This window comes from Ochotona curzoniae, unplaced genomic scaffold, assembly GCF_017591425.1.
Source record: "Ochotona curzoniae isolate NIBS_2020 unplaced genomic scaffold, NIBS_Ocur_1.0 contig_2699, whole genome shotgun sequence".
NCBI classification, from domain to species: domain Eukaryota; kingdom Metazoa; phylum Chordata; class Mammalia; order Lagomorpha; family Ochotonidae; genus Ochotona; species Ochotona curzoniae.
In genome coordinates this window covers 6,499,833-6,513,201 of record NW_024465561.1, presented here as the reverse complement: position 1 = coordinate 6,513,201, position 13,369 = coordinate 6,499,833, and the positions used below count along the sequence as shown (strand labels likewise).

At 55.1% G+C, this 13,369-nt stretch overlaps 1 protein-coding gene across 1 annotated transcript in view; it reads left to right on the top strand.

Moving 5' to 3' along the window:
• The first annotated feature begins 541 nt into the window (after nucleotides 1-541).
• The window catches only part of CHST8 (carbohydrate sulfotransferase 8), a 119,189-nt gene continuing 106,361 nt past the window's right edge, over nucleotides 542-13,369 (top strand). The window contains exon 1 of the mRNA XM_040976669.1: nucleotides 542-654. The gene's annotated coding sequence lies outside the window, so the exon portion shown is untranslated. The remainder of the gene's footprint in view (nucleotides 655-13,369) is intronic.

Genomic DNA, 13,369 nt, shown 5'->3' with positions numbered 1-13,369 from the left:
GGCCGGCAGGAGTCCAGTTCTCCCGAACAGGGAAGCTTGGCGCAGCCCGCAGCACGACCACCCCCACAGCCATCCAACCGCGCCCCGCAGAGGCTCTTTCCGAGCGCGCGGCCAGTGGGGCCGCACAAACCGCAGAGTGCGCGTGGGCGCGGTGGTCTGTGGGCTCCCAGGAGGGACGAGCGATCCCCAGGAGTGATCCCCTCCTGGCACGGCCACGGCCGTCCTCGCCACCACCGCGGGGCGGGGCCCGGACCGGAGGCGGGGCGCCGGGCGGGCGCGGCGCTATTTCCAGCCTCGCCGGAGGCTTCGCTCTCACTTCGCTGGGAGCTTTCCCGGCTCGCAAGCCGGATCAGGCCGTGCTGCGGGGAGGAGACGAGGACTCGGCAGTGGCAGCGGAGGCAGGGACCGACCCGACCCTGGGGCAGAGGAAAAAGGCGCCGCCGCTCCCTCTTCGTCTCCCTCTCCTGTGCGCGCCAACCCCGGCCGCTCGCCCACCCAGGGCACCGGGTTGGGTTCCGCGCGCCAGGGCGGCACCGGGCCCGAGCTGGGGAGGAGGTGCTGCCAGCCGCCCGGCGCCCCGAGCCGAGGCTTCGCTGTGGAGAACCGCGCCCGGACTAAAGGCGCTCGCGGCCTCGAGAGCATCGGCAGCGCCAGGTAAGTGGCGGTGCCGCCGCCCCACCCCTGTGTTCCGTCCTAGGAACGCTCCCCGCCCCGAGGGACTCCCCCCAAGGTTCCCGGGCTGGTCCGGGACCGCAGCGCGCGCCCATCCCGCGGCTCCACGCCGATATGAATCCGAAGCCTCGGGCGGAGGTAGGGCTCACGGGGCTCCAGTCTGGCGGTACTTTGGGGACCGATTTCAATAGCGGGAACTTTAATTGGACTTTTCGTTCGTCGGATTTTACTTGCTGCCGCCTGGCTTTGAGCTGTCACCCCAAGGGTTCGCCGGGTTCCGGCAGACTCCAGCTCCTCTTCCCGGCTCTTGGGTGCCGAGTGCGCCGGGCAGGAGCGCCACGGGCACCTGGGCTTTCCCGCGCGCTGGGAATTGAGATCGGGAGCAGGAAGCGGCAGGCAGGGGCGAGGGGCCAAGTTAGAGGCGGCTCAGCGCCGCACCCCGAGACCGGAGTTACCCCGCGCCGCCCCGTGCGCTTTCCCATCCCTCGACTCACCAGGGCACCGGCCTGTTGTGTGCACCCGGCGAGCGTGTGTGCGTCAGGGATCTTGCGAAGGTGTCTGTGTGTCTGTGTCCCGGAGTGCGGCTCTGATGGGCTGAAAAGGGCACATCGCTTTGTAGCGGGACCGAGCCGAGCTCTGGCGGCAGTGGTGGCGGCGGCGGCTGCTTCTGGGTGTCGGCCCGGCCTCCCTGGAGGCCCTGAGGGGCTTTTTGGCTGTGCAAGCCTTGCCTGTGGGGTCTGTAGGTGACCTTTGAACCTTCTCTGGAGCGGGACTAATCTCCGCCCCTAACTTTGACCGGGTATCCTGTCTCCAGGCTCCGCGACGCCCCCCCCCCCCGGGACCTGGCGCAGCTGCGGCACAGCGCCCTGGACTGTGGGCACTAGCACCCGCTGCCGGATCTCACGGAGAAATCAGACCCCAAGCTGAGCCTCTCGGTCCCGCAGACATCTCGGCCGTCAGTGGATCCCGCGTCCCTGAGCCGTGATCCGCCCTGCACTGGGGAACGGGCATCTCGGGCCCCCTCTCCCTGTCAGGGCATGATCTGACTGGGCATGACCACACGTAGGGGAGGCGGATGACTGCGGAGAGATGCGGCAAGAGTCCAGAGAAGAAGGGTAAGGGGGCCCATTGCTTCTTCTCCATGCTGTAGAGCAATCACAAGATGCACTACCAATCCACTTTCTGGATAACCTCACTTCCGCATGGGTGATGAAGACTTTCTCAAGTCCTTCCTTAGGCTGGAGCAAAGTCTGGAGCCGAAGTAGCAGAACTCTCTTTAAAACTTCTCAAGTTGTCACACCTGTCTTCTGCCAGCCAGGCAGCAGGAAGGAGTGACACTGGTCCTGGTGGGAGATACTCTTCCCCCCATCTATGGTGGGACAGGGCCTGGGGGTCCCTGGAGAGCCATGGAAGTGACCCAGGGAGGAATAAAATCAGACCCCGAAGAGACTCCATAGGGCCGTCAATAATCCGATAAACATTTGAGCCCAGAGAAACCTCCTGTCTGACCCCATGCTGGCCCGGTTGCTCCAGGATGCAGGATTGGGCTGACTTGTTTATTTATTTTCTGCCATCAGACTCTGCAAGAGTGAATTATGTTCCCCGGGTATTGATTTTTTTTTTTTTAAAAAAAGACCCCAAATTAAAAAGTCAGGGCTTTCTCAAAGCAAGGTCAAGGATTAATTATTTATAGACATCCATCAGCCAGTGGGCAGGGGAGGTGCTCATTTGTAAATTGCTTGAGACTGCAAAACAACCTCTCCTGGCGCCCCCTCCGGCTCTGGCTGGCGGGAAGGGCGACCTGAACTCACCCTCCCGGCTAGGTGAAGGATGCAGGACTGGGGTCGGAGGAAGTTGCCTGGGAACGCAGCCTGCTGCTCCCCGAGATGCCTTGCCCCTCTTGTCACCAGCACATCACTTGGGAAATTTCATGTGCATTTGCTGTGTTTCCATACTGAACCTTTACTGATTAGAGAGTATCAGGGGGATTTCATTTTTAAGGCCTTTATTCAAATCTCTGTTTATGTAAGCTAATAAGTCTCGGAAAGTTCGGCTGCTACTTTTCTTTTTTGTGCTGTGTGGTGGTGGAGGAAAATGTGCCTGGAGGGCTCATCTCTGATTTTGCCTTCAACGCGTTTAGAAGGAGGAAAGTCAGATTCTCCTCATTGCAGACGTCACGCAGGCTGCTTCCTTGCGTTTCGCTGGGAGTTGGTGCCAGCGGCTGCTGATCGGCTTTTTGTGGTTTCAGGGATGGAAGAGAGGAAGGTGGTTGCTTGGGGTTTTTATCCTTCTTGACAGGTGCGGCTGATGGGAGAAACCTGCAGTAGGCGCTGTGGTGCTGGTGGACAGGGATGGGGAGATGCGGGCCCTGGCTGACCCCCTGATGTGTGGCCTGGAGTCTGAAATCCTTGTCTTAGCGGCATCCATTGCTTTTGGCTTGGAAAAATCTTATTTCCCTGCCTGACCTGTGCGTGGCAACCACGTAGCAGAAACATGACTGAAGGAGGACCTGCTGGCAGGAAAGTAAAGGGAGATTTATGGCGCCCCAGTTAGAGTCAGAAAACTCCGCGTGGCACCAGTGACCAGCCTCTGCACTCATGGAAGGTAGCGAGTTATGTAAAAGGAGATGGAGATGGTGTCGGCCTGAGGACAGCCAGGTGACCCTGCCATGGCCCAGCCACAAATAGAGCAAATCAAAAGCTGACGGTGACGTTCGGCTGGGTGAGAGATTTTGGTTCATGTTAAACGCATGTCATGACAGAGCTGTGCGTTTGCTTGCTCCCGTGTCAGTTCGTCTCTCCGCTTTCTCCATGTGTTTTTGGAAGCTCTCTCTCCATCGAGTCCTCAGTGTTCCAGAGCCTCGCTCAGGACGCTTGCTGCCCGCGGGCAGTCTGTGTGGTGACAGGAGGCCGCTCTGGTGCTGTTTTTGGAGTCACTGCCAGGACTCATCTGACTTCAGAGCAGCTGTGTTCCCTCCCTCCTGGGAAGAGGTTGCCCAAAAGACACGGCAAACTGCCCGGGCTCAGGCCACCAGGCGACTGCGGCTTCATTCCTCACCGGCGGAGGGATGTTGTCATGACCCTTCCATCATAAGTCACTGTGGGAGAAGAGGAGACTTACAAAATTGGCCGTGAAAAAAGAAAAAAAAAAAAGGTGACTTTTTACCCTGGGCAGAATAACCTGTCATTTGTGATCCGGTGCTTTTGCTCTGCACCTGCTAGACTTGTTCAAAATGTGGAAATGCTACTCTAGGCCACCGACAGACAGGGTGAGGCTGTGTCCCAATGGACTGAGACTAGGAAATAGCCCCAAGTCCTCCTCGGCTCCAGGGTCAAATTTGGGGAGGTCAGAGGGAAAGCAGAGGCTAGGGGCTGAGGACAGCAAACACAGCTGCCTACCTAGGCTGGTGGTCTGGGTCTCAGATTCCCACTGCCCACCTGGAAGGCCATGGATGGCTGGGGAATGCATACTTCTTGGCGCTGGTGACCGAGGGCAAGATGTCCTTTCTTTGCCAAGCCACAGCCAGAGCTGGCTCCAATGAGTGACATTTATTTGAATGAAAGTGGAATCTTCAGCATCGAAACTTGGAGCCAAATGAGTCTCCGTGCTACACTCCCGATGCCAGCCCCGCTGTTGCTGTCTTTTCTATCAACATTGAGTGTTTACGGGCCATATCTGGGAGTCTGTCACTGTATCAGGCCTGGCGCATGGGGGTCTCTGTCCTGGTGGGTTTTGTTATCCCAGGATGGAGATTTCTCCATCATTCATTCCTCACTCACTGACTGATTCTCCACTTGACAAAGAGAGTGAGCCTAGGGGTCACCCGTGAAGGGAATGCATGAGGCGTGGGGAACATCGCCTGGGAGCCGTGGAATGCCATTGGAAGGGATGCGCTGTGGCCAGACGGGAAGGTGGAGCCCTGGCCGCCTGGTTCCTTCAAGGACTTTATTCTACAAACTGTGGATTGGGAGTAGCAGGTGACCTTGGTCTTTAAGAGGAGTAGAAGGCAACAGGTGCATCCCACAGGGACTGGTGCAGGAGCAGGTGCGGGAGGAGACGCTGGGAGTGGCAAGTACCCTGATGGCAGAGCACTGGTGAGAACTCTGGAGATCTAAGATCCTGCCCATTGAGGCAGGCTGCTGTCCCCTGAGGTCTCTGTGGGGCTCTGCCTCTGCACCTGTTCGCTTTGTACCCCTTCTGGCTCTGGGCTGGGCTCCCACCCTTTCTTTGTGTGGAGTCACTACTCGTCCAATTCCAGCATTGTAGTGGGCGCTCCGAAAGCAATGTTGTATGCTTTGGTGGCAAGGAACTCTGGACGCTCAGAGCCATGGCCCTGTCTCTGCTTTGGTGTCTCCCTCCCAGTTGGGCCAGACCCTTTGGGGACCGGCCAAAGCCGCTGTCCCCTGCTTCTGACATCCCAGACCCTGCCGCTCCTGTGGGCTGAACACTGGCTGTGACTCTAGCGCCTGCTTCCCCGTCAGCCCCAGATCTCCTGACCCAGCCTGTTTTAACCCTTTAGCTTCCTGGTCCCCTCATATTGGAAGGTAGAGGTAAAAGATCCGTTTAAAGTAGAACAAAAACAATTTGTTAAAGATTTACCTATTTTTATGTATTGCAAAATCAGATATACAGAGAGGAAGATCTTCCATCCACTGATTCATGCCCCAAGTGGCTGCAACAGTTGGAGTGGAGCCAAACTTGAGCCAGAAGCCAAGAGCCTCCTCTGGGTCTCCCACATGGGTGCAGGGTCCTAAGGCTTTGGGCCGTCCTCGACTGCTTTCCCAGGCCACAAGCAGGGAGCTGGATGGGAAGCGGTGCTGTCAGGACACAAATCGGTGCCCATATGGATTCCTGGTGCATGCATGGCAAAAACTTTAGCAACTAGGCTACTGCATAGGGCCCAAAAATATATCTTTTAAATTCATGCATTTAAGGGTCTTCCAAAAATTCACGAAAAACACTGTGCACCTGCTTTCCATCCGCTTGATCTAACTGGATGGGCGAGTGGTAGCTAGTTTGCAAAGACTCCTATTTCGTACCTTCTCTCATTTTCAACCCTCCCGGGTTTTGTTCCTCTGGATGGGAGTGAGTCTGTACCTGTTCCCTATACCCCCTGAAGTCGGGAAGTTTCCTGTGCTGTCCTGGCCTCCCTGCAGCCAACAGCCATGCTCCTCTCCTCACTCCTGACCTCGACCCCAGCAGGCTTTCTTCCAGAGCTGGGCAGAGGGTGTAGTCCTGTGTATCACCCCATTTCCTTCTGTGCCCAGGCTGCTGGCAGCAGGCCCTGAGCCCAGCGGCTGCCGAGCTGCAGGCAACAGCCCAGGTCGCTGTCACCTTGTCCTCCCTCTGTCTGCGCCTGAGCCAGCTCTTCCCTTGCTGGGCCAGACTCTGGGATGGGAGATTTGAGGCAGGGAGTGGATGCTGCAAGGTTCAGATCTACTTCCCTGTGAGTTGATTTCTGCCAGCTCCTGGCCTGGAGCGGGGGAGCCTGGAGACAGATGGACTTACACTTGGCAGACAAGTCATCCCCGTCTTTGAGGCTATCTCTGCTGCAGGCTGCCTCAGGCCTCTGCCCAAGCCTCAGGGGCCCAGCCTAGTGAACCCCGAGACCCTCTCCTGGTCTGGCGACACAGGGGCTATTCCTCAAGAGAGCAAGACCTGAAGGGAAAATTGGGCCATCCAGCTAAAACTACTGCCCGTGTCCTTTCTCAGGCAGAATCTTGGACCTGACCCCGGGGGGGGGGGCGGGGGCGTGTGCTGCCTGGTGCAGGAGCGTCCCTCTCTGGCTGTGCTGGCCTTGAGGAGTTTGGCGTGGGGAAGCTTCTCTGACTGCTGGTTGGCAGGCAGTAAGCTAAGCTACTCAGTGTGCCTACACTGGCACAGAGCATGGTGCGGGCAGTCTGTCTATACTGGCTGAACCAGTAGATGATGCAGCCAGCCTCTGGCTTGCTGAAACCAGTCTCCTAGCTTGCATCTAGGACCTTTACTTTTTGAGTCTGGTTCTGTCATATTTTTAAAGTAAAATATTTAAGTATTTGAAAGAGTTATATGGAAAGGCAGAGAGAGAGAGAGAGAGATTTTTCATCTTCTGATTCATTTCCTAGATGGACACAGTGGTTAGAGTCGTACCAGGCTGAATCGAGGGGCCAGGAGATTTTTTTTCCTTTCTTTTTTTTTTTTTTAGTTTATTTATTTTTGTTGGAAATGTAGATTTACAAAGAGAAGCATGCGTGTACAAACACACACACACACACACACAGATCTTTCATTCATTGGTTCACTCCCCAAATGGCCACAATGGTTAGAGCTGAACTGATCCAAAGCCAGAAGTTAGCAGCTTCTCTTGGGTGTCTCAAGAAGTCCCAAGGCTTTAAGCCATTCTTCACTCTTTTCCCAGGTCATCAGCAGGGAGCTGGATGGGGGAACAGCCAGGACTAGAACAAATGTCTACATGGGATGCCGGTTCTGCAAGGCAGAGGATTAACCTGTTGAGCCACAGTCCTGTCCCTCTTTCCCCCATTTTTGTTTATTCTTTTTAAAGATATACTTAACAGGGCCTGATGCGATGGCCCAGTGTTTAATCCTTGCCTTGTGCATGCCAGGATCCCATATAGGTACCAATTTGTAGTCTCAGCTATTCCACTTCCCATCCAGCTCCCTGCTTGTGGCCTAGGAAAACAGTCAAGGACGGCCCGAAGCCGTGGGATTCTGCAACCACGTGGGAGACTGAAGCTCTGGGCTGCCGGCTTCAGATCAGCTCAGCTCTGGTCATTGCAGTCACTTGGGGAATGACTCATCGGACAGAGGATCTTCCTCTCTGTTTCTCCTCCTCTCTGCATATCTGACTTTCCAATAAAAACAAATAAATTTGGGCCCGGCGGCATGGCCTAGAGGCTAAAGTCCTCACCCTGAACGTGCTGGGATCCCATATGGGCGCCGGTTCTAATCCCGGCAGCTCCACTTCCCGTCCAGCTCCCTGCTTGTGCCTGGGAAAGCAGTCGAGGACGGCCCAAAGCCTTGCACTCATGTGGGAGACCTGGAGGAGCTTCCTTCCTAGCTCCTGGCTTCAGATCGGCACAGCACTGGCCATTGTGATCACTTGGGGAGTAAATCATCGGATGGAAGACCTTCCTCTCTGTCTCTACTCCTGCATGTATATCTGACTTTCCAATAAAAATAAATAAATCTTCAAGAAATAAATAAATTTTAAAAATAAAGTGGAGTAGCCAGGACTCACACCAGCACTCATATGCGATGCTAGCACAGCATCCCCACTGTACCACCATCCAGATCCTATTCCATCTTCTGGGATTATTCTTCCCCACCCTTCCCCTAGATGCCTGAATCTGCCTGGAGCTTCCCCAAGTCTATCTGAATTGCATCTGCAGGTGCTGCCGCTGAGCTGGGAGTGATGCATCCCTGTGCTTTACATGGATATCTGACCCCCGCATCATTGTAGGGGGCACAGAGGCCCCCTCTGCTGCTGGCCATCAGCATGGCCTTCTTGCCACCCCTCCTGACCACTCCGCTCACACATCCTCACCAAACTCTTTCAGCACGTGTGTCTCCTGGTTGAGTCCATCTTGTTCTTTCTTGCTGTGATTTGGGGCCTCATGAGGTTTGGGCTCATCTGCAAATTTAATTTCCGGACCATTCATCCCTATGAAAGTGCAATCTAGGCCTATTCTTGAACTCTCCTCAGATTCCCTCTGCCGTGAATGGAGGTGTTGATGGGCAGCCATGGCAACCCCCTCCATCCCTCCCCTGCCCCTCCGGGTCAGGACTGAGCTGCACCTGGAGTCAGACTGCCCTGGATGGAATCCCAGCTTGATCACGCGGCTGCTATGGGGGCTGTGGGCTCCGTTCCGTGGGCACAAAATAGGGATACCCACAGAACTCACCGTGAGGGCCAAGTGCCTCCATTAGCATTGCACCTGCCGTGTTAGTCGTTATCCTCTGTGCTTGGTGTCTCAGCCCAGGCTCCATCCGCTCCATTGTGGGTTCTGGACAGTTTGTCGGTTGAGGATCTAGCTAGGTGGGGTGACAAAGGCTTCTTGGGCATGTGGCTGCACTGACCAGTGTCCCCTCCTCCCCCCAAGTCCCGGTATTTCTAAGCAGCTTTCCCATCGTCATGCCATTTCCCTGACCTGCATTCACCCTGCTGTTGTTGAGTCATTTGCTTTTGTTCATCCTTGTTCAGCTGTAGAATTTCATTGTGTGAATGTGCCCTGTTTTTTCATCCTGTTGATGGACGTTGGTGTGTTTTGAGTGTTTTAGCCGCTCTGAGGACACTTTCTTGTCTCTCAGGCATACGTGCCCATTTCAGACACTTAGATCACTGGGTTGCAGGGCGTGCATCATTTTTTTTAAAACAAGATTTATTTGTATAAAAGAGTTACAGAGAGAGAGGGACACAGAGAGATCTTCTATCCCGCTTGATCACCCCCAAAGGCCATGGTGGCCAGGGCTGATAGGAGCTTCTTCCAGGTCTCACATGCAGGTGTCGGGCCCAGGTACATAGGCCATCATCCTCCGCTGCTTTTCCAGGCACTTAAGCAGGGGGCTGGATCAGAAGTGGAGCACCCAGGACTCAAACCAGTGCTCCTCTGGAATACTGGCATCTTTACCCACTATGCTATAATGCTGGCCTCTCTCCCTCTCTTTCTCTTTTACTTATTTATTTGAAAAGGGAGATAGAGAGAGATCTCATTTGCTAAATTGTTGCCTCAATGGCTGAAATGGCTGAAGCTGCTCCAGGCTGAAGCCAGGAGCCAAAAACGTCTCCCAGATCTCCCACATGGATGGGACAGGGACCAGGTACTTGGGTCATCCTGTGCTGCCTTCCCAGACTCCCTAGCAGGAAGCCCTGTTTCCCACTCTGGCTCTAGGCACTGCCACTTAAGAGCATCCCTTAGGCACCCCCATCCCTGCGGGGTGAACCTTCAGTTGGGTCCTTCACCCACCCTAGAAACATCCCTTTCATCCCTAGGTGCCCTGAGCCTCGCTAGCTTTCCCGGGGGATGGCAGGCTCTCCAGGGGCCCTGGCTGTGGCCGCCAGCATCTGATGAGGACCGGTGTCATGTCCCCACTGCGACGTGTGTTTCTGGAAAGTGACTCAGGGGAGAGGGTAGCAAGTTCTGGGTCAGGCCCTGCGGGTTGGTGTGTTTCTGAGGCCCCCACTACTGCCCCGGGAAGAGAGACAGCATCACCCCCCAACTCTGATGGAACGTCTGGGGAGGAGCTGGGTGATTGACATCTCAGAGGTCAAGGAGGGAGGCAGGGATTGTGGACCAGACACGGCTGGGAGCAGGGGATGGGGACGGGGAAACCCGTATGGAGGAGGGAGGGCTGGGCTGGCCCTCAAAGATGGGGGGCAGCACTTTGTGGACCACTTGGTGTGAACTCCACCTTGAGGGTCAGTTTGTGAAGTGCACAGGATAGGACATTCACTGAGCCCTCCCCTCCGCCCCCCAAGAATTGGTGGTCTGGTTGACCCTGACACACACAGGCACAACATAACGGTCAGGGTTCCTTGGAGAGCTTGGGAAGACTTCCTGGAGGAGGCACGCTGGGGACCATGTGTCTGCAAGGCCAGGGTTGAGCACTTCATCCTGATGCCATCTCCAAGCTCGGGGTTCACAGGGCACGGACAAACACCATCTCTGGAAAATAGGGCAACAAATGAATCTGTGACACACACATTGTTTATGTGATGTGTGGGCGGCTATGTGAGGATGGGAGAGCTAAAAGAAGCAGTTGGGAAAAATAACACCTTTTCTTGTGGGAAGACGGGTTAGGTTTATACTCTTCTGTGATAACTAATATGAGAGGTTTATCAAAGTAAAAACACACACATACGCACACACCCTTGACATGTTTTGCAAAATTGACTGGAGGACTTGGCAGATTTGAGGGATCATTCAGTAACGGTTTCCGGGTCGATGCTAATTTGATGCAGCAGACCCGAGCCTCGCGCCAATTTACTGCCAAGCTGACGCATGGCTCGGACCTTACGAGCCATCTTTATGGGCTGACGGCTTGTAAAGATGCAAGCGCGACAAGTACTCCGCCTTGCCCTGGGTGTGCGTGGCAAAGTGTTTATCAAAAAGCACCTACATCGCCCTGGCCATTAACTTGGAGACAATCTGGGGCTCTCGGGCCCAGATTCCAGGCAGCATTTCATGCCATGAGGCTCTTGGCTGGTGGTTGGTGTGGAGGGCGGGGAGGTCATCTCTGGGAGCCACAGCCAAAGAGCCCTTCCAGTCTCCCGTGTGGCTGAATGATGGTAAGCCCCAGCTCTGGGAACAATGGCCTCTCTATTCTCCTCCAGGAGGGCTCCTAGGGCCTCATCTCTTCTGCAACTTAATTTCCAAGGGAGAGAGAGAGAGAACCAAGTAGAACCAAGTCTGTGCTTGAACAAGGTCCCCAGCCCCACGAATGTCCGAGAATGTCCGTTTCTCGCTTTCATTTTTGCTTCTCGGGCTCTGCATGACATCAGATCGACTTATCAGATCCCAGCTGTAGTTCCCGCTCCGCCCAAACACACTGCCAGCCTCGTCAGTGTAAGGATGGTGCCTGACGTATGCTTTGCCAGTCAGGAACGGCTGAACAGTAAAAATCGTCACAATCCCTGTCTTCCCCCGTTAATGTGTTCCACAGAGGAGACGTGGACTTGGGCAGTGTCATTCCACTCTCTGTCACTGTGGTCCCCGACCACCTCCTCTCCTGGGCATCCATGAGGCCAGAGGGCAGGGGGAGTTGGGGGCTGATGGGGTGTGCGCAGCTCAGTTGCCAGCGGCAGTCCAAAGCCTCGTGGGTTTTCACCAAGGGAAATTTGATCTTGGGCAAATGTCAAGGCGTTTTTGAAATCTGTGTTATGATAGCAGCTCATTGCCGGCACAGGGCTTCATCTGGATTTCATAAATATTGTATGGGGTTCCCTCATTGGTGGCCACCTCGGCCTACTGGAGACATTACCACCCCCACCTCCCCGGGGGGTGGGGCACATGCATACCCACAGGCTCACAGCCAGACACCCTGACTGTCCATCACAATTGCCATCTAGTGCTGAGACATTACCACCCCCACCTCCCCGGGGGGTGGGGCACATGCATACACACAGGCTCACAGCCAGACACCCTGACTGTCCATCACAATTGCCATCTAGTGCTGAGTTGTCATGAAAAGCCAAATGGTGATATTTCCATCACGGGGTTCTTGTAACGAATTCCATTCAAATTCCATTGGAAAGGAGCTAGGCTTCCTCTTGCCGCTGGGAGAATGAGATGCTAAATGGAGCTTCCTGGGGCCCTGGCAGCTGTCCAAGACTTTGTAATGGATCGTTCTCCTTTCTGATTCTCCCAGTGACCTTGGAACCCCCCACGCTGGTGGATGTCTTCAGATCGCACTTGCTCTTTCTTTCCCCAGATGGGCGCTGCTTAGAGACCAGACACCCGGGAGCACCTGGCAGGTGATGGGAAGATCGCTTGTTGCTTCTGACCTTTTTCCAAATTGATGTCCGCCCCGACACAGTCAAATATTGTGTTTAAAGGTGGCTGGCAGGAGACAGGAGCCTCTCTGTGTAGCCCCAGTGCACAGCAGGTGATCCTGCAGAGGGACCAGGGATCTGTGTTGGGGGGTGGGAGGGGGGAGGCAATTTCATTCATCAGCTCTTTTTGGTCTAGGAATAAACCAAATGGTCCGAACTGCTGCTGTTACAGATTCTAACAGGGGAGTGGCGTGTAAGGAAAGATTAATGTACAATTAAAGCCCGTGTACGAGTAAATTACAGGGTGACAGCTATCTAATGCAAACACCGCCGACGTGTAATTAACAGGAGTTACTGGCTTTCCAGGATGGAAATGCTGCAGGAGGGGGCTGGGAGCGGTGCGGTGGCGCCCAGGGCCGGGCAGTGGTTACAGACGCAGTCTACTCTTGTAGGTGGGTTGGTGGCCTGGGCGGTCCCAGGAGCCGTGCTCCCCAAGGTGGCTTGGGCTGCCAGGAACAGGTGCCTCTTTCTCTCCATTCTTGTTCCAGCTCCTTCTGGAGCCACCCTGATCCCTGTCACCCCCAAATCCCTTCCCTTCCCCCAAAGTCCCCTTTCTGGCTTTGTGGTAGTTGTTAGTTATTTAAAAGAATGTAAGAGTTCTAGTGCTAGGTTATACGATATTAAGATACTTTACGCCGCAGCTAATTCTCGCAACCTGGTTCTTTACCGTGAGCTGAAAACACCAGACGCAACGACATTATCCTAGGAAGTTTATTCCAGCGGGGCAGGAAAAGGGGAAGGGGAAGGAGGGGGAAGGGAGGTAAGAAGGAGGAGAGGGAGAGCAGGGGAGAGGAACCAAGGAGAGAGCAAGAGCAAGAGCAAGAGCAAGAGAGAGAGCAAGAGAGAGCAAGAGAGAGAGAGAGAACCAAGTGGGGCAGGAACAGGGGAAGGGGAGGGAAGGGAGGAAGAGCAGGGGAGAGGAACCAAGGGGAGGAAGAGAGAGAGCAAAAAAGGGGCGAACTGCACCTGGGGGCCTTTTTTGTCTGCCAGGTGTGGGAGGGCGGGGATTGGGAGGGATTGAGGGCAAGGCCTCAGGGGATTGGTGCCTGCAGGTGAATGCCTGGGGATGATTGGCAAGTGGGCGGGTTTGGGGAAGGGGCTGGGAGATTGGGGGTGGGATTCTCAGGTGGAATGCCAGGTTACATCCGA